The sequence below is a fragment of the Camelus ferus genome, chromosome 29, assembly GCF_009834535.1.
Source record: "Camelus ferus isolate YT-003-E chromosome 29, BCGSAC_Cfer_1.0, whole genome shotgun sequence".
Taxonomy (NCBI): domain Eukaryota; kingdom Metazoa; phylum Chordata; class Mammalia; order Artiodactyla; family Camelidae; genus Camelus; species Camelus ferus.
In genome coordinates this window covers 1,910,426-1,933,169 of record NC_045724.1, presented here as the reverse complement: position 1 = coordinate 1,933,169, position 22,744 = coordinate 1,910,426, and positions in this window count along the sequence as shown.

Genomic DNA, 22,744 nt, shown 5'->3' with positions numbered 1-22,744 from the left:
ATGTCACAGTTTCTTCAAATCCATAAATATGGTAAAACAGAGGAGAACATGGAATCCAGCTGCTCCCCAGGCCCACTTGTCCACTCAGACCATCCCAGAATAGTCTCCACTTCCTCGACACCTTCCAAATGTAGAAAGATTAATCCCATTAAAAGAACCAAAACTATATTAAAATGGAATGACAAAGAAAATAAACCAGGAGGAAGAGAGAAAAAGAAAAAGAAAGATATTTTAGCATGTGTTTGACATAAAACAACTATCAGTATAAAATAAGTAGACATAGCTGTACGTCAACATACATAAGTGTCATGATACATTTAAAGTGCTGAAAGGGAAAAACCTACAACCTAATGTAATCTACCCAGCAAGGTTTTCATTCGGAATTGAAGAAGGAATTAAGAACTTCTCAGATAACAAAAACTAAATGAATTAATCAAAACTAAATGGACTCTACAAGAAAAGTTAAAGTTTTTTCTCTAAGTGGAAAAGACTACAACAAGAATTAAGAAATTATATAAAAGGAAAAATCCCACTGGTAAAGGTAAATTTGAAGTAAAGATGAACCAATCACTTCAATGGGCTAGAAAAAATTCAAAAGACAAAAATTATCAAATTAATTATAACTACAATAAACAGCTAAGGGATAGACATGAACAAGTTAAATACTACATCAAAAACACACAATGTGGGGTAGGGGAGTAAAATATGTAAATCTTTTAGAAGGGTTTAAACTTCAAAAGGAAGACCAGTTTTTTAAAAAGTAGATATAGTTTAGGGGAACATATATCAACCCTATGGCTACCAAAATCAGTAACTGACAATAGATGCATAAAAACTAGAGAGAAAGGAACACAAGCATACCATTAAAGAAAACCATCAAACCACGAAGATAAATAAAAAGAGAAGTAAAGAGAAAAGAATAACTACAAATCACACAGAAAACAAGTAACAAAATGGCAATGAGTACATACCTATTAATAATCAGTTTAAATGTCAATGAAATAAATGTTCTAATCAAAACACATAGGACAGCTGATTGTATATTTAAAAAAAATTATATGCTGCTTGCAAAAGAGTCACCTCACACTAGAGACACACACAAACTAAAAATGAGGAGATGGAAAAATATATTTTATGCAAATGGAAATTGAAAGAAGGATAGGGTAGAAATACTCAGACAAAATAGATTTTAAAATGAAGTTTATAACAAAAGACAAGGAAGGGAATTATATGATGAGAAAGGGATCAACACAGGAAAATGATATAATATTCATTAACATATATGCACCTAATACAAGAACACCTAAATATGTTAAAAAAAATCAATGTGCAAAAAGGGAGAGATTGACAGGAATACAATAATAGTAGTAGACTTTAACACTCCACTTACATCAATGGACAGATCATCCAGACAGAAAATTGTAAGGAAACAGTAGCCTTCAATAATACATTAGATCAGTTGGATTTAATAGACACCTACAGGACATTTCATCCAAAAATAGTAAAAGTACATGCTCTTCAAGAACACATGGAATGTCCTCCAAGACAGATCACATGCTAGGCCAGAAATCTCAACAAATTTAAGAGGATACACATAATATCAAGCATTTTTGCTGGTCAACATAGTGTGAAAGTAGAAATCAACTACAGAAACAAAAGTGGGAAAAACACAAACATATGAAGACTAAACAATATGCTACCAAAACACCAATGGTTCAATGAAGAAATCATAGAGGAAATCAGAAATACCTTGAGACAAAATGAAAACGAAAACATAACTTTCCAAAATCTATGGGACGCAGCAAAAGCAGCTCTAAGAGGATATAAACCTACCTGAAGAAATAAGAAAAATCTCAATTTATTATCTAAGTGAATTAGAGAAAGAACAAAGTCCAAAGTCAGCAGAAGAAAGGAAATTCTCAATGTCACTAACCACCTGGGAAATGCAGATCAAAAACACAATGAGATATTACCTCATACCTGTCAGAATGACTATCATCAAAATGGCCACAAATAACAAATCTTGGCAAGGATTTGAAGAAAAGGCAGCCCTAGTCACTGTTGGTGGTAATGTAAACTGGCATTGCTACTATTGAAGAGTTTGAATATTCCTCAAAATAAAAAAACACACCTAAAAATATAACTACCATGTGATCTAACAGCTCACTCCTGGGTATGTATCCAATGAAAACAAAAATACTCTTGTTCAAATATAGATATATATATTCACCCCAGTTTTCATAGTGGCATTATCTACAATAGCCAAGATATGAAAGCAACATTAGTGTCCATCAGCAGACAACTGGATAAAGAAATTGTAATGTACATACATAACTTACTCAGCTATTAAAATAAGTAATGAAAGTTTGCCATTTATAACAACATGGATGATCCTGGGGGTATTATGCTTAGTGAAATAATTCAGACAAAGAAAGACAAATACTGTATGTTACCACTTATATGTGTAAACTAAAAAAAAAATAAAACAAATAAATATACAAAATAGAAACAGACACACAGATATAGAGAACAAACTAGTGATTACCAGTGGAAAGAGGAATGGGAGGAGGGGCAAGATAGGATTAGAGAATTAAGAGGTATAAACCACTATGAATAAAATAAATAATATATATACAAATATATTTTGTACCACACAGGGAATATAGTCAATACTTTAAAACAAGTTCAAATGTAATATAATATATAAAATATTATATCACTATGTTATAATTAATATATTATAAACTAATAGGATATTATAAACCTACAATATTTAATAATTTAAAAAAGTCCATCTATGCTAAAGAGAGAGGGAGACTGCTTGCATAGATTTGAAAATGCTGGAACTGATCACGTGCATGGGACCAGCTGCCCCCTCAGAATAATATTCATTTCATTGTGGGATACTTCTCTTTCTTCTGGGAATAGCAGGCACTCCCAGCAAAATGGGGGCCTCTAGCTTTAATTCTTCAGCACCACGCTTTTCCAAGAAGTTACTCTTAGTATCACCTGCTACACAATTCTGGTATATTTGGATAATTCTAAATGAGTTTCTTGAGAGGGATCATAAATCATTGACTATTGAACTCTTCAAAGAAAGGTCTCCGTTGTAGGGTCTGACACTGCCAAACTCCTGTTCTTGGACTTGGTCATGCACCATTCCCCAGGTGTCCGAGCAGGGATGAGAGTGCTGTCTATCACTACCTTTCCCCTGGCTTATTTACTAGATTGTTGCTCTTATGCATGCCTATCTTTCATCTGGCTATGGCTTTGTCCAAGGATGTCCCATTCAATAAAGGACTTCTCCACTTAACCACAAAGAAATAATAAAACACTAAAGTTGACTATTGGATAAGGTCTTATGGTCTTCTAAATGAATCAATAGTAAGAGATCCATACTTTGCTGAAATTATAAAAAGTGGGTCACATAGAGGCCCACACAAAACTGTTCATCTCACTCTTGGTCTGTGTGCTTCCAACTAATAGAAACTATCCATCATTTTCTGGGTGCATTCCAAGAGTCAGGCAGCTGCAAAGTCATAAAGAACCAGCAAAATGAGGTTATTGAATTCTGTCATGTGAATGAATAGAAGTTATAATTTCCAAAAGTATTCTTCAAACCCTTATTATACTATATTGTATTATATTATACTATATGTTATAATCTTAATTTTCAAAGAGAAGGCTTCAAACATAAGTTTAATTGTTCCCAGAAGAGGTGAGACCATTCACAAATATGAAGAGAAAAATAATAATATTGAATATTTATTGCATGCTTACTCTGTATCTAGTATAGCTCAAAATGCTATATTTATATTAGCTCATTTAATCCACACAACGTTCCCCTGAAGAATTGAGACACTATGGGAGAAATTATGGCATAGAAAAGTTAAATATCTATAAGAAGTAGAGCCACAATTTGTACTAAATAACCTGGTTCTAGAGCACAAGCTCTTAACGAGCTTAATATCATGCCAAAAAAAAAAATCCCAGTAGTACCTAAATTTTAGTAGTTATTGCCTGAGATAGAGACATAGGGCTCCATCAGTTCCTTCTGATCCTTAGAACCCCAAGCTCCACAATTAGACTGAGTTTGGTATCTTGACAGCCACATTAAGTTATAATCTAATTTGAATACATTTAGGAAGAAAGAACTACCAGGAAGAGAGGGAGAAATATTGACAATCCCGTACTTCTCTGAATAGGAATAACACGTAAAATACAAACTTGATCCATCTCAGATAGAAACTGGGCTCGTAGATTTTTAATATTTAAAGATTCCTATGAGCAGGCAGCTCTTTCAATGAGTTTACAAATCAGAACATCCAACAGTTCTTTTCAGTAATTAGCTATGCAGTTGTGAGTGTGTTACTAATGCTCTCTGTCATAATTTAGTCATTTGCAAATGAGGATAAGAAGAGTACTTATATGCTGAGGTTCTGTTATAAATGAATTGATAGGTGTAAGATGCTTAGAAAATAACTGCGATACAGGAAACACTAGGAAAATATAGTGTTTGCATCATTAATTATTATTATCCAGAACTCTCAAACATTTTTGGTCAGAGAAAAGTCAAATAAATACCTAAAGTGTTGTTCAGGTTTATGTTTTATCCATGATTCAATACCCTCTCCCCCAGGAGTCTACTGGTTTCTTTTCGTAAGCAGGAAAGTGTCTACTAACCTTCCGAAACTCTTTAGGATCTTGATTTCTTCTCTTACATTCCCAATCTACCTACTCAGAAGTTAGAGGTGAAATTTTATCTCCATGCTGGGTTCAGTATCATTAGTCCAAAATACAGAGAGAGCTCTCCACACTTCTACTGGCACCATCCCTGAGGTTTCTAGTCCAGTCTTTGGGACTCCACAAAGCTATTCTCCCTGCCTTCTCAACCTGGACAGCCACCTCCTTAGAGAACAGCCAGGTTCACAATCTGATCCCAATTACTCCTTAACAGACACCCTTACTCACTGACACTTTTGCCTCATGGAGTTATCAAAGCTGATTACCCCTAATTTCCATATATAACAGTCACATACTTGTTAAATTATTTCCAAGTTTTCATCCTTTCTTTACCCAATGTTTTGACACTTGTGATTTTTCTTCTCAACTCTGAACCTTGGTCCACTTGAAAAGAATTCTCATTCTCCAGCCCCATGTTTTAAAAATCTAAGCTAGGCTGCTTCAGGCTGCCATGAGAACGGCTCCTCCAAATTAAAGAACTCCCAGTGAATTGGCTTTCCAGTCCCACTCTAGGGACAAAGCTTTGAGTACCAGGCAGTTATAAAAAAAATCATTGAATGAATACAAAGTGCATAACATTAACTGTACCAAAAAAAAAAAAAAACCCTCACATGGAAATATTTCAATACTTTCTGATGTTCAATGATGCTGCTTTACAAATAGTAATTTTTATGCACAAGGAGAAGAAATTAACCTATATTCAATGCATGATGACTTTTTTTTAAATTCTGAAAATGATTGTAGTATAAATCCAAAAGAGGATTTCTTATGAAGTTAGTGACTTATCCAAGGAATTTCTGAAGTTATAATGATCTAAACTTTATTTTGAAATATGTGGAAATGCAAATAGTTAATGTGAACTTCCTGAACATCAAGCACAAACAGCTGGCAGGAAGTCATCTTGGTGAATTTCAACTGTACATATTCTTTGAAATATTTTATTGAACTAATAGAGCATATTTCAGGTCAAACATTATAACCAGTTTAAAAATCAACTTTAGGTTGGGAAATAATTGTCCATGAAAATCTAACATTTTTGCATGATCTAGATCTTCTGCACAAAGATGTTTATATGTACTTTAAGAATACTTCTATATAAAGTAACACTGTGGGATAGTGTAGTTTAAAGATGTCTCCTTCCCTTAGGATATTCCAGAGGGGCAAATATAAAAATCCCTCCCTGGTGATTTGCTTAAACTTGCGAGTAAAGCTAAGGTCCCTCTCTCTAGAGCTGATTGAGCAGTTCACCAGCTATTGTATGTATGGTCAGAGTTTCCTGATTCTGAGGTTTAACTCCCCCCTCCCCAATAATTTATTCTGTTGCATGTGCAGATAACATTCAACCTTCTGTACATCACACTGTGGAGACTGGGACCCAGGAAACTGGTGTTATGAAGTTACACTGGCTGTTTCTGCTGGGAGTAAAAATCTATCTCTGACTAGACTATTTGTGATTGTATGTATATTGTTTAGACTGAGCGTTTGTGTTTCCCCTACCAAAAAAAAATCATATGTTGAAATCCTCACCCAATGTGATGGATGAGGAAGTGGGACCTTTGGGAGATAATGAGGTCATGGAGGTAGAGCCTTCATAAGTGGGATTCGTCCTCTTATAAGAAGGGACACCAGAGCTAGCTCCTGCTCTCCCTCTCTCTGCTCCTTGCCATGTAAGTACACAACAAGAAGGCCAACTGAAAACCATCCACCAGCACCTTGATCTTGGACTTCCTAGCCTCCAGAACTGTGAAAAATAAATTTTTGTTGCTTAGGCCATCGAGTTCATGGTAATTTGTTATAGCACCCCAAACTGATTTAGACAGAAACATATATATCTGCAGACTCTTTACAGTTTCTGACTTAACTTTAGTGAGAGATAAATTACATAAAATAAAATCATTTTAAATGCATTGACATATATATACACATAAGTAACCACCACCATAATCATGATATTGAATATGTCCATCATCCAAAAATGTTTGCTTAGTCTCCTCCATGCCCTCAGGTATAGGTAACCACTGACATGTTTTATATACTATGGATAGGATTTATCTTTTCCAAAGTTTCATATAAATGGAATCATGTAGTGTGTATGCTTGTCTTTGGCTTATTTTATTCATGATTTTTCTGAGATCCAATCATGTCATTTCTTATTATAATAATTCATTCCCTATAATTGTTGATTAGTATTCCAGTGTATGAGTAGTCTCCAAGGTGTTTATGCCTTCCCCTATTGAGAAATAAATGGGCTGTTTTCCAGTTTGGAGCTCCTATGATAAATCTACTATGATTAGTTTCCAAATCTTTGTATGGAAACACATTTTATTTCTCAGGTAGATATATAGGAGTTGAATGATTAGGTTGCACGGTAAGTGTATCATACTAGTTTTATATAATTCTGCCAAACAGTTTTCCAAGGTTATACTATTTAACCTTCTGTCAACAAAGTATGAGAGCTCCACTTGTTTCATTTCCTCTCTAAAATGTATACTGTCAGTCTTTTGAATGTAGCCATTTTAATGTGTGCTTAGGGATGTTTCACATGCTAGATATTGTCAATTTCCCCTTGGCATCCATGTCTGTATTTTTCTGTTTTCCTTAGTCCCAAGCGTGAAAGAAACTAGAAATCTAAAACTGCTTTTCTGAAATGTCCTCATGGCATGCCTTCACAGTATAGTTTTGGTTCTTTAAATGCGATTAATCTTTCTGCATTTGGAAGGTGTCGAGGAAGTGGAGACTATTCTGGAATGGTCTGATTGGACAAGTGGGACTGGGGAGCAGCTGGATTCCATGTTCTCCTCTGTTTTACCATATTTATGGATTTGAAGAAACTGTGACATCAACAGTGTAGTGGTTAAGACAGAAGCCAGTTCCTGACCTCTCGACCAGGTGCAGCTATAGTATTGTATGTTCTTGCAATCAGAAGCAGAGTGGTAACTCCCTAACTTTTACTTCTTTAGACATCTGGTGATTTTGAAATCATTTAGGCCTTTTAAAACTTTTCTGCTTAAAATATCTTGAGTAATTTCTATTATCTGAACTCTGATTGACTCAATAGATATTAAGAATGGAAAAAATAAAATGAAATAAATAATGTCTGTGAAATATAGACAAGATTTTTAAAGGTGGTTTGGCCCAATGTTCAGAACTTCTCTACTTTACTGCTTGATATCACTATTTCATCAGTGTAATAACTTGCTAGCAAAAATCTGTTAGAAGTATATTAATGATGTTAATATTTATTGAGAGTTTACTGTGTACCAGCCACTGTAAGAATCAATTCAATACTTTATATATTCCTATGTCAGTCATAGTACAAGCATTGTTATCTTTAGTCCATTTTAGTATTTCTCTCTTTGTACCAGAAAGGATTTAAACTCAGGTATGTCTAAAACCAAATTTAGAAAATTTAACTTCCACCATGTTACCTCTCTGGCAAAATTTGCCACTAATTATCATGTTCTACTTCATTGGGAAAAATAAATGTGCACTTCCCCAAATGCTTGGTCTCATCTACAAACTTACTTCCAATTTTCCTTCTTCTTTTCAGAGTTGTACTGAAAATGATTACTTTTTCTTTCTATTTAAGAAAAGTCCCTAGTTGAGCTATCATGTGATCTAAGAACCCGTCTTCTGGGTATATATCCAAAGGAAATAAAATCAGTACCTCAAAGAAATATCTGCACTCCCATATTCATTACAGAATGATTCACAATAGCCAAAGTACAAAGCAAACTGAGTGTCGATTGATGGATGACTAGCTAAAGAAATTGTGGTTTGTACATATGATGGAATGTTATCCAGCGTTTAAACATGGAGTTCTTGCCATTTACAACACCATAGAGGAACCAGGAAGACATTATGCTAAGTGAAATAAGACACATGCAGAAGGAAATGTACTGCATGATTGTACTTATACCTAGACTCTAAAAAGTTGATTCACAGAAGCAGAGAGTGGAAAAGCAGTTACCATGGGCAGGGAGGTGGGGAAATGAAGAGATGTTGGTCAGAGGGTACAAAGTTGCAGTTATGTTAAATAAATATGTTTTAGAAAGCTAATATACAGCATGATAACTATCATTAATATTACTGTATTGTACACTGGACATTTTCTATGAGGAGATTTCAGATGCTCTCTCAAAAAAAGTAACCTATGTGAGGAGATAGATGTGTTAATTAGCCTGACTACAGTAATCATGTCACTCTACGTGTGTACACCAAAACATCACATTGTACACCTTAAATATACAATTTTAATGTAAAACCCCCTATTAATTGTATATGATTAAGTTAAAGAGATCCAAAACTCAAAATAACAGTAAATAAAACAAAATTGATGTGTATTTCCTTTTATTTTGCATTTAAAACTTATAAAATTTATTTTAATTGAAATATAGTCAGTTACAATGTGTCAATTTCTGGTATATGGTGCAATGTCCCAGTCAGTCATGCACATACAGACATATATTGGTTTTCATATTCTTTTAAACTAAAGGTTATTACAAGATATTGAATATAGCTCTCTGAGCTATACAGAAGAAATTTCCTTTTTAATATATTTTTGTATATAGTGGCTATCATTTGCAAATCTCAAACTCCCAATTTATCCCTTACCATCCCTTTTCCCCAGGTAACCATTAGATTGTTAATTACATCTATTTCTGTTTTGTGGATGAGTTTTTAGTGTTCTCTTTTTTTTTCCTTTTTTAGATTCCACATGAGTGATATTATATGGTATTTTTCTTTCTCTTTCTGAATTACTTCACTTAGAATTACGATCTCTAGGTCCATCCATGTTGCTGTAAGTGACATCATTTTATTATTTTTTATGGCTGAGTAGTATTCCATTGTATAAATATACCACAACTTCTTTATCCTGTCATCTGTTGATAAACATTTAAGTTGCTTCCATATCTTGGCTATTGTATATGGTGCTGCTGTGAACATTGAGGTGCATTGATGTGTATTTCTTTATTGTGTAAAGTTTGGGTGTAAGAACTCCAGGACTGGCTAGGAGGTTTTGCAAAACTACCAGAACTCAGACTCCTTCATTCCTGCTACTTCACCAGTCTTAGCATATAGCTTCTTTCTTATGATTGAGGACGACTGCTCAAACTCCAGCCATCTCTTCTCCATACTAAATAGCAGAAAAAAGGAAGGACTGAAAAGGAAACTGGTGACTTCCTCATTCTAAGGATACTTGCTAAAAATTGCACACACATCTCTGGTTAGAGTCTATTGGCCATAAATTAGCCGCACATAATTGGAAGGGAGAGAGGAAGGTGGTGGCTAAGAATTTTTTTTTATTTTTCTGAAGTCATAGGTCCACCTAAGAGTCAGATTCTTATAATAAGTAATTAGAAACAGGATCTTAAGGAGCAACTAACAAAAACATCTACACACTCCATCTCTGTTCTATCTTCCATCTCACCTAAATGATCCATTCTAAGAAATTCACTCTGTATAAACATGTACAAATCCATCATGATACACGTGTCCAATTATCTGTGTCAAATTTAACTCTTCTGCCTCAATTTATGCCACTATCTCCTCAAATTTTCTCGAACTCCAGACACTTGATAACCCATTTTTTATGCAAAACTCTGTGTGTGTCTCTAAAGGTTCTACCAGATGAACTACACTATAGATAAGAACCACTACAAATAATACAGAATGAGGGATTTATTACAGAGATGCAACTCTAAGCAGGAGCAGAGGGTGTGTAGTCTATGCAAGGCAACTGTCTGAGTCTGAAGTAGAACCGGAAGAGGTATGACTCTTCTGGGCCTGAGGTCAGAAAAGAAAACAGAATGTGGAGGAAAGCAATGAAAAAACAGAACCAGAAAGAGGAGCTGGTGCTTGCATCCATCTTCAGCCTCTGCTATCAGCTTCAGTGCTAGGATTGCCCTGTAGGAAAAGCTGACTGCTTTGAGCATAGATCTTCTTCTATGCCTGGCCCAGGATTTAGAGAATCCCAAGTGAAAGATGCTGCAAGCCTGCATATTGACCCATTCCAACAAGGTAAGCCAACATTGCCATATGCTTGGTGCCCCAGACCAACCTTCAAAATATAAAACACTGTCACTGCTCCCACTTATGGCTGCCAAATCACATGCAAATTTATCTTGTGGTCATCCACAATCCAGAACAACACTAGGAAGAAGATACTTGGAAAGCTAGGTAGAGCTCAGATAAGTAGGCACAGTATAAACCTGTATGTGTTATTTGGGTCTCATTTTTAAAACATACATCTTCAAGATTCCTTTCCATAACTCTTAAGACTTGTCAAATTACTAAAATGTAGTTCTGTAACACTTCTCCATTTTCTTCAGTTATATAACAGGGTTTTTTTCCTTCTTATTGCTCCTAATATTTGTCTTAAAAAATTAAAAAAAAACCTTTCACATTGGAAAAAAGGAAACATCGTCTTCTTTGATAAAGGAGTTACTTTCGTAGTCTCTTAAAAGTTGATCATTTTTTCCATCTTATCCCACTTAGAAGACTTTTTGGAATTTATGGAACTGATTTCATTGAATTATTTTGTTTGTACAATTTTAAAAATTAATTCTGTATTGTTCTTTCAATGTAGAGATTTTTTTTTTTCTTTCCAAAGAGTAACTTCTGTAAAGAAAGAGAAAAGCAGAGACCAATATGGTGGGTTAATTTTGAATCTCGACCTAGCCCATCCAGAGGCCTTGGATGGTTATTCTGCATTAGATATTTATCTTCCTTTACATATCTCTACTGAATACACGAATGTTGGAAAGCAATGCACAATTTTTGCTTAAAAAACTGTCCTTCTTCATTATTTCATGTAACTAGAACTTATAAACAAGCATGTGAGGGTAATCACCAATCAAAATCAATGAGTACTCTTTCTCAAGGTGCCTGTCCTCCATTAGTATTCCTATATCTGTAGAAAAAAATACTTCTTGCGAAAGAAAAAACATAAAGGGCAAAAGGTATACTTCTTACATAAAAATTAAATTTTTAAAGTTATTTCCAGCATATCCATTTTCACCCTATAGAAGTTTCTGTACTTTGTTGAACTTAATTTTATAGGTAAAATGAGTTGTTAGTTCAGAGATGCAAAGTCAGGACAATGGGATGGCATAAAGTGTTAAGTTTGAGTTTTATCAGTCTGATTTAGTTTCTGTTGGAAAATAATTTGCCACATTTTCTAACTTGCATTTCAGAAGTTTTTCAATGTATCTAAATATGAGTTGATTTTAAATATTATATATTAAAAGTCTGTAAACAACTTGTCTCTTTCTACTTCTCCCATCAAATGTAAACTTTCCCACAGTTTTTCATGCTGGCCACATACTGAGCAAAGTGCCTTTCTTCTACATTGGAATCACCCTGTCATAAGCTTAGAAATGAATTAATATCAAGATGGTTTTTCATCTTTGAAAAATGAACTGTGATTCTTTTCATAAAAAATAAATCGAGTATTATTTATTATACTTGACAAGCTACTCAGATAGCTAGGCAACATTTGGTGATATCCCCAGGTAAAGATTTAGGTAACATTCTTTAAATACGAGTCCCCAGTGAACTCTTAAGACTTGGCTCTGTTTGTAATAGTTTTACCTCTATTTTTGAAAAACAGTAAAAACTGAATCTGTTCATTAAAAAGCTGTCAGCCAATTGAAGTAGTTGTTGACTAAATTCTACATTTTTTCTTAGTACTTAGGCCCATTAAATAGGTTGCAAAAATGAAACAACATGCTTAATGTATTTTTAAATCAACAAAAAATATGTAAGATTTAAAAATATTGTCTTTAAAACTCAAAGATTATTTTCTAAAAATAATAATTAAATAAAACTTTCAAGTATTTGTTGTTTCCCAACAGGAAATATCACTTTTTACATTGAAGTATAGTTGATTTAAAATATTAGTTTTAGGTGTACAACATAGTGATTCAGTATTTTCACAGATTTTACTCCATTAAAAGTTATTACAAGATACTGGCTGTAATTCTCTGTGCTGTACAATATGCCTTGTTGCTTGTCTATCTTGTACACAGCAGTTTGTATCTTTTAATCCCATATCCCTGTTTTGCCCCTTTCCCCTTTCTTCTCCCAAATAGTAACAACTAGTTTGTCTTCTATATCTGTGAGTCTGTTACTCTTTTGTTTTGCATTTTTAAAAAAATTTTAGATCCCATATATAAGTGATACCATACATTATTTGTGTGTGACACTTTGCTAAGCATAATATTCTCTAGATCTGTCCATGTAAGGCAGAATTTAATTCTTTTAATGTCTGAGTAATCCATCGTGTGTGTGTGTGTGTGTGTGTGTGTATAAAATTCTTTTTTATCCATTTATCTGCTGATGGACGTCAGTTGCTTTCATATCTTGGCTATTATAAATACCGCAGCTATGATCATTGGGATGCTTGTATCTTCTTAACTTACTATTTTTGTACTTTCTGGATATATATCTATGAATGGAATTGCTGGATCATTTAGTAGCTCTGTTTTTAATTTCTTAAGGAACCTCCATGCTGTTTTCCATAGTGACTGCACCAATTTACATTCCCACTAACAGTATACTAGGGCTCCCTTTTCTCTGCATCCTGGCTAACGTGTTATTTATAGACTTTTTGATAATTGCCATTAGACTGCTGTGTGGTTATATCTCATTGTTTTTATATTCATTTCTCTAATAATTAGTGATGTTGAGCATCTTTTCAAGTGTCTATTAGCCATCTCAATGTCTTTTTTGGAAAAAAATGTATGGTCAGGTCTTCTGCTCATTTTTTTGATTGAGTTCTTTGGGGTTTTTTGATCATTGAATGGTATAAGCTGTCTATATATTTTGTATATTAACCCCTAATTGGTCATATTATTTGCAAATATTTTCTCCCATTCAGCAGGTCTTCGTTATATTTCATTGATGATTTTCTTTGCTGTGCAGAGGCGTTTAAATTTAATTTTGTCCTCTTTCTTTATTTTTCCTTTTATTTCTTTTGTCTTAGGGAATAGGTTAAAAAAACATTGCTATGATTTATGTCACAGAATGTTTTGCCTATATTTTCTTCTAGGAGTGTTGTTGCTTCAGGTGTTACATTTAGGTATTTAATACACTTTGAGTTAATTTTTTGTACAGTGTGAGGAAATGTTTTACTCTTTTTCTTTTATATGTAGTGGTTGAGTTTTCCTGACACCACTTACTGAAGAGACTGTATTTTCCCCAATGTATCTTTCCTCCTTTGTCATAAAGTAATTGACCATAAGTGCACTGGTTTATTTTGGGGCTCTCTATTCTGTTCCATTGTTCTATGTGTCTCTTTGTATGCAAGTACCATACTGTTTTGATCCTGTAGCTTTGTACTATAGTCTTAAGTCTAAAAGGGCTCATCCCCCATGTATGGGACCTGATGACTGAGTTACACAATCTGTGGCTCTCACTGTTCACTCCCCTGATTGGGTCTCCACCTGTGCATTCTCCTTGTTCCTCTGAGTCCTCTTCCAGAGACACAGGTCCCAACCCAGTAGCTTTTTCTTCCCTTCTTATCCAATTACTTGTGTATCTCTCTTACAGTCTTGATTGTACAGGAATCCTTCTACCAGTTTCCCAGTAATTTTCAGACAGAATTGTTCCACAGGTTAATGTGTTTTTGCTGTGTTTGTGAGGGGAAGTGAGCTCCACATCCTCTCTCTCTGCCATCTTGATCAATCTTCTTAGGCAATATCACTTTTAAAACTGATGGATAAAAAATAATTAACTGCCTTTTTAAAATTATTATCATCAATTAAAAGTTCACATTCTTATAAGCAGTAACACTGATATGAAAAAATTCTAGGCATGAATACATCTGGTTTTATATTACAGAAGACCATCCAGTGAAGCTTATGCTCTGTCTCTCCAAATACATTGTTTAAATGAATTTCATCCACAAGTGAGAACTACCAAATATCTAGACATTGTCAGGGAAGGACAGAGAGATGGAAATATCCAAGGTATTTAAATAGGGGAATTAATCTTGTTTTTCTTTGAAATGATGTACTGTTTGAGATATACCAAGAGTTATTGTGTGTGTGCATGGGATAGAGGCATTACCTACGTCTTACCACAGGATTTAGGAAAGTTTTAAGGATAAAATGGAATTTTAAAGAAGAAAGATAGGAGGTTTTGAATGAGACAAAGGTATGGATAGGAGGACCACTTATTTAGCAGGAAAAAAAAAGGTCAAATGCATGAGGCTGACTTATTTATTGCTTTATTTTTGTGTATTGAAGGCCACAGACTATAAGACAGATTGCTTCTCCTGCTAAACCAAAACCACCTTAAAAATGTTTCCAACATACAGGCAAGCTTTTAGAATAACAGACAAAATGGAGCAAATTTATATTTATTTTACAAAGCCAAGGTTTTAATGCACCAAGAGGAAAATAAATCTAAGGGGAAGGGGAACATGCAAACTACCCCAGGAAGAAGACAGTCAAATCATACATATGTGGTAATTGGATCTGATTGGTGAAATGCTTTGAGTTTGAAAAGTGCTATGTATTTTTTTATGCTATGTAAGTGTTGACTGGAGCTAGAGACCAAATTAACTTTTCCAGAAGTTTGTCTTCTTACCACTCAAACTAAATCTGCAACTGTGGCTGGGAAAATTACTAAGCATACTCAAATGCTTTGTTCTCTATGCATGCCAGTCAGTAAGCTGAAGCATTTTGTAAACCTACCTGGAATGCCATACATGATAAGAAGTGCTTGTTATAACTACTAAAGAACAAAAAGTACCCCTATTCCTCAGAATCCTCTGTATTAGAAACTTCTGCAGAACCTACAAATTTCTATACTGGATCCACACTCTTTAACCTCTAGGAAGATTCTTTAAGTCAGGATCATGTCTAGAACAAATGAGCATTTCCTAGATAAAATCACTTAAACAGAAAAAAAGAAAAAGAAAAAGAAAGAAAGAAAAACATGTTTGATGATTGTGGAATGAATGAATAAACAAATTAATTTTCTGGCCCAGGTTGTGTTCACATGGCTTAAAGCATAGTGATGCGAAAGACATGTATTAATCAGTAAAAGCAGTACTCTTCCTTTCATTCCACCCTAGTGGCAATAAAAAAATACTGAGATCAAGATGGCCTTTACACTACTTGTCAGAAATATATCTCAGCTTTAAATCGTATCTTTCAAATATTCAGAATAGTAAGAGTCTACATCCTGGCTAAGAATGATGGAGATTTTTTGAAAAATATTCTTTGAAAACTAAGCTAAGGTTTCAGTGGGCGGCTCTATTTTAAATAAATAAGGAAATTCAGGCTTAGGGGATACATTTATGTTTCCAGATTCTTGACACCTGAGTGAAGAATCCAAAATATTCCTTATTACCTTATGAAACCATCCTGACATCAATAGTGCTACACTCAAAAAATGTTAAATCTAATTGGAGAGAAGATCTATACAAACTATACATGGAAGATCACATAGCAGTGAAATATAAAGCAACAAAAGAGAGAGAGCACAGAGGCAGGAAAAGCTTAATCAAGGAAGCAGAACTGGAGGAAGATGTTGAAAAATCAGCAAGATTTCGGTGAGCTAGGGTGAGAATGAGTATATTCCACGTAAATAAAACAGTCTTCAAAAAATGATTTCTTGCATTTTCTTTACTCATCTCGCTTCCCATATTTTCTTTAGTCTCATTCTAGAAAATGAATCTTTTTTCAGCATGCCCTGATTCAATGCCCCATCCATGTAAAGAAACCATCCCATTTCTTTTGATATCCATTCATTCTAAGAAGCATCAGAAGAGTTTTCAAATTGTGTTTTAAGCTGATATTTCAAAGCTAAATAGGACCTCAGGGGTAATACAGTTCAATCTCTTTATTTTACAAAAGAAAGAAAGATCTAAAAATAAGAGGTGACTATTCCCAAGTCAAGTATTAGTGGCAACTCAATCTAGAACACAGGTGTTCTAAAATCCATTCTAGTGGACATATATAATGCTGACTATTTAGAATTCAGGGCTTATTTTTTCCAAGATCAAAGAAAACTTCTGTTGGCTTACAACTTTCTCTTCTCTTACAAATGATCATTGATATTACACTCTGACACAAGTAGCAATATCATGATTATATGGTGCACACCAATTCCTTGTAATCGTTCCTCTCCTAGACTCTGGTATTCTGTCCTTAGTATTCAAGAATGAAATTTTGGGGGGGAGGTGCAGGGACAGAAGCAGAGATTCCAAAGCTCAGAGGAGAAAGTGGCAGCCACTTGGCAGACAAAGGGAAACTGGCATGGAGGGTCCCTGTGATCCCCAGCCCTAGACATGAGTCATCAGGGACAAGCCAGGAGATAGGTGATGAGCACGGGGAGCGGGCTGGGTCCCACTGCACAGAGGCAGCTTCAGGGAACTGGAGGGCAGTGTGAGCTCTGGCTGGGGATGTGTGCAGAACAGAACTGCCTGGGACCCCCATAAAAAAGCATCACTGCTGGTGTGCGAGGAGGAGATAGGCACAACATAGCCATACCATAGCTGCTGTCTCCTCTTGGCTCCATTGTTGGTGTGTTCTTATGAGAAGAGAGGTGGGGCTTGGCCATAGCCATCTCTCCTGCAAGGAGAGAGGGCTCAAAGCTGAATTCATATGCAGAGGCCTGCAATTTCACAGGCAGGATGGAGATTTGTTTAAAGGACCATAGAGCCAGAGAAATATAAGTAAAATGAAGATGCAGAGAGTATGGATTTGCTCCACCGGTTTCTTGTGAACCTGCCCCTCTGGGACAAATAGGCAGTGAGCAGGGTCTGGGGCACAATGGGGGCAAGTATGGGTATTTACAACAGGCAAGCAAACCGTATGGTATGTGGAGCTGGGGCTTGGGTCTGAGTTGACCCTGTGACCACTATGGATTCAGGTATGAGACTGCACACTTGCTACAGTGGGTCCCAGTGCCTAACATTCGTGGTCACAGCTGGTGGTTCATGGGGCCCAGAACCTGGGGAACACCAAAGCAGGTAGCTGACATTTCTGTAGCTAATGCAGGGACAAAGGCAGTGACAACAAAGAATACTTTGTAAGCCAGCATAACAAGCGACAGAAAACATCATAAAGGGCACCTCCCAGTGGACATCTCCAACGGAGGTATGTTCAGTGCCTCTTCCTCCAAGCTGAAGTGCTCCAACCTTGCCTACCACACACCACAGCTCAGAAATGGACCTAGAAGCCTCTATTCCAGCAAAAGGAGAGCAGACTCGGTGCCTGTCAAGGCTGCGACAACCACAGAACAAAAAAGGATGCCCCACTTGACAATAAAACTCAGGGCAGGCTCTGATGACCACAACACCAACCCCATCACAGTCAAAGGAATAACAGCCAACACACACGGAAGAAAGACATGGCAACCATCCATGCTATGAACAGCCCTCACAACAAAACTGTTAGACACACAAAGTCTACACAAGAATGCTCCCAATTTAAGTTAAAAAAAATCACAGTAGATAACTGATACTCCTAAATCCACAGAGCCAGAGAAATACAAGTAAAATGAAGATGTAGAGGAACCACACCCAAATAAAAGAACGAGAGAAGTCCCCTGAAAGAACAAACAATGAGACAGACCTCAACAGACTCCTAGATCATGACTTCAAAAAGGGGGTGATAAAAACACTGAAGGAAATAAGAGAGTCTATGAATACAGACAGAGACTACTATAAAAAGGAAATAAAAATTATAAAGAGGAGCCAATTAAAAATGGGGAACTCAACGGCTGAGATAGACCCCAGCTAAAGGCAGTCAAAAGCAGAATAGCTAATGCAGAAGAATAAGTGATTAGAAGACAGGATAACAAAACTCAGCCAATCAGAACAGCAGACAGATAAGCAAGTCAAAATTAATGAAAGAAATATAAGGGACCTATGTAATAATACAAAGCACGGCCAACCTATGCACAATAGGGGTCCCAGAAGGAGAAGAAAGAGAAAAGGGGATTGACAAAATATTTGAAGAAATCATGATGGAAAACTTTCCATGCCTAAAGAAGGAATCAAATATCCAAGTACAGGAAGCACAGAGGGTCTCAAATTTGAAAAGATATGTGCACCTCTGTGTTCATCACAGCCTTATTTACAACAGCCAAGATATAGAAGCAATCTAAGTGTCAACTGATGGATGAATGAATAATGAAAATGTGGTTTGTATATGCCATGGAATATATTCAGCCATAAAAAAGAATGATACAGGATACAAGATTAACATACAAAAGCCAGTTTCATTTCTTTACACTAACAATGAAATATCAAAAAAAGAAAGTAAAGAAATAATCCCTTTTAAAATTGTAGCAAAAATACTTATGAATAAATATGATCAAGGAAGTGAAAAACTTAAACACAGAGAACTACAAAACATTGACTAAGGAAATTAAAGAGGACTTAAAGAAATGATAAGATAACCCATGTTATTGTACTGGAAAAATTAATGTTTTTAAAATGGCCATACTACCCAAAGGAATCTACAGATTAAATATGATCCCTATCAAATTACTTAGGACAGTTTTCACAGAATTAGAACAAATAATCCTGAATTTTATATGGAATCACAAAAGACCCAGAATTGCCAAAGCAATACTGAACAAAAAGAATGAAGCTGGAGGAATAACCCTCCCAGACTTCAGACAAGACTGCAGAGCTACCGTAACCCAAACAGCATGGTATTGGTACAAAAACAGACATATGGACCAATGGAACAGAATAAAGAGCCTAGAAGTAAACCCACAAAATTTTGGTCAATTAATCTTCAACAAATGGAGTCAGTCTCTTCAGTAAACATTGGGAAACTGGACAGTTGCATGTAAATCAATGAAGTTAGAACACTTTATTAACATGTTTGATTATCCAGTGCCAGCAGTTCTAGCTCTTGGTATCATGTGACTGGATTATATAGCTTTTCTTAAATTCCAAGATATTTGAATTTCAAAACTCATGTGGCTACAAAGCACTTGGATATATATTCATATTTTTAATTAATATAGTTCTGTATGGTTTTTAAATAATTTTCACACATATGATTCTCTATCGTCTTGAAAATATTAAAATTTATATACATTCTCAGGTTAAGAAATAGAGAGTCAAGGCAGTTCAATGGTCTTGCAGGGTTACAAAGCCAGTAATAGCCAGACTTTGAATCCATTACTGAATGAAAGTCCAATCACTTGGTTTAATTTATGGGGTGCCTTCTACCATGTGCTAGGGTTTTCTCCACTTTCTTAAGCCTGACTCATTATCTTAATTTGTTTATTTAGTACTTGAGGAAGTAAAGCTCTTCATGGAGTTTAAGGAAAATTTTCTAACTTTGGCAAACATCAGCAATGATTTTAAATCTTAATTTAAGTATCCTAAAGGGAGCTGATCCGGTTGCCAGTTTGTTATGCAAGTGTTGGTTTTCATGTATTGTCTAACACTCAAGCAATCTGACTACCTATTGAAACCTCTTCTTTACAAATATTTCTGATGTTTTTAGCTAGCACATCTTAAACTGAATATTAAAAAGCAATCATTTTCCAATTCTGAAATGAATATGTGATTAATTTTAGGAAAGTTTTGTGTAGCCTGTCTTTGTAACTGTATTTTAAGTCAGTAACATGTTTCAACCTAAGATAGACATTGCATTTCAAATATGAAAGTTTATTTTATTGGATCCTGTAAAGTTGTTCTTTGCTTTTAATGGAAACTATACCACTCAGGCTAGGAATTTTTGTGTAATGGTCAATAAGGGAAATATTGCAATCTAAGCACTGAGGTGATCAATTTACTAAAGATGGCAAGACATTCCTCCAGAATGAGAGCCCACCCAACACTTGTGCAGTGTTGCTCCCACTCCTGGGCCACAAGTTTGTGAAGCCCTGCTGACTCTCAGCTAGCCTCTGTATCATCATCACAGAATTCCTGAGGTACATGTGTCCTTGGAGAGTACTAACCATAATAGTCATATGAACAGAGGCCCAGAGAAGCTACGTGTCTTACAATTGGTCACACAAACAAGTTAACAAGAAGCAGCATTTGAATAACACAAAAACAGCCAACCTAAGAACTTTCTGAAATAAAAGCAATTATATTCCAGCTCAAACTACTCACTGGAGTCGAGGTAGGGAGAGGCACCAAGAATGTTCTTTCCTTTTTTTATTTTTAGTTTTTTTTTTTAAGTGAAGTATAATGTTGTGTTAATTTCTGGTGTACAGCACAGTGATTCAATTATACACATATAAATATCCTTTTCATATTCTCTTTTATTATAGGCAATTACAAGGTATTGAATATAGTTCCCTGTGTTGTACATTAGGACACTGCTGTTTATCTATTTTATATATAGTAGTTCGTATATGCAAATCCCAAACTCCCAATTTATCCCTCTACCCACCCTCCTTTCCCCCTTGCTAACCACAATTTGTTTTTATGTCTGTGAGTCTGTTTCTGTTTTGTCTCACCTGAATATTGTCATGCTAAGTGAAGTAAGTCAGAAAGAGAAAGAAAAATGTCATATGATACCATTTATATGTGGAATCTAAAAAAATAGAGACTAAGAATAGGTTTTTAGCAGGGTAATTTGAGGATTTTAAAGTACAAAAATAAGAAAAATGTCCCTACTCATCTTTTTTTTTTTTTTTTTGCTTCCTTTCTAAGAGAAGCCAGTCAAAATATAAAGCATATGGAGAAACTGAAAAATTAAAATGGTGTCATTGTTAATGAGCTAGCTGTCTCAAGTAATATACAAATGAAGGAAAGTATATTTTAAATGGATGGTGTTTAGAAGAAACAACCAAAGTTTCAAAGTAGGAAATATAAACAGTGAGCCCCTGTATAATTCCACCACAAATCTGTTTTTTTTTTAGCTTCGTATGTATTCTACAAAATTTAATTTGAATACCTTCAGAAGGGAAAATTCTCTCATTCTTTAATCTCCATTACTCTGTAATATTTTATATTTGTCTGCTATTTACTAACCTATTTCCTTATTTTATCTATTTATATATACCTGCATGCACATGTCTGCTCCCCAAAGGATTTGAGTTTATGTCCCTGAGCATAGTTGGCACTTATAAAGAACTTGAAAGTGAATGGGGAGTTTAATGAAAATAGTATTTCAAGATGTATTAGGGTCTTAAAAGATGTATGTGTGATAGTGTTAGGCAGTTAAATAGAAATGAGCACTGGGCAGGGGGAGAGGTGGGGGGGAGCAACCCAGAAAATAACAGTACGACTGCACTCAGCATAAGGGGATCTAAAAGCTTTCTCTAAATGAAGACCAGCAAAGAAGCTGGCTATGATCCAATGCTGTAGCCACGCAACAAAGGTAAGGACCCACCTTAACCTGACCCAGTGCTCATTACAATGTAATTAACACTACAGTTTGAGGCCCCTCTGTTGGGTTTCTCTGTGTGCTTCATGGGTAAGAACCTGCCCAAAAGGGGATGGGCATGCCTGAGCACAAGGAACCTGAGCTGTGAATCAATCAATCAGTCAGGAAAACGCTTTAAGCCAGGATATAAAAACAGGGAAAAACAAAGGAGCAGGGCCATTTTTCCTCTCTTGGATTGGCCCGCTCCCAACTCTTGGGAGTGCACTATATTTTACTGCCTTTTTACTTTACTAATAAAATCTGGTTTATGTCACACTTCCTGTCTGTCGTTAAAAATTCTTTATTTTTTCGGGTGACTAAGAAACAAGGTAATTCTTATTTCCCTTTTCCTGGTAACAATAGGAAAGCCTTGAAAATATACACTTGCCTATGGTAGGCAATACACAGTGATAGTCAAGCAAAAAGAGCACATGGGAATCAAAATAGAGACAAATAAACAAATGGGCCTCCCAGAATAAGGAGCAGAAGTCTCATTGGGCAACCTCCTTATGTAATAGAGGAGAACAGATCTGACTCTATACTGGATCTGTTCCTTTAGTTTTAACCACTGTGCCCTGTTTTCTAGGCTTAGTCTCACTAGCTCTGCAGCTTTTGTAAAACAATGTTGCCTTTAGCCTGAA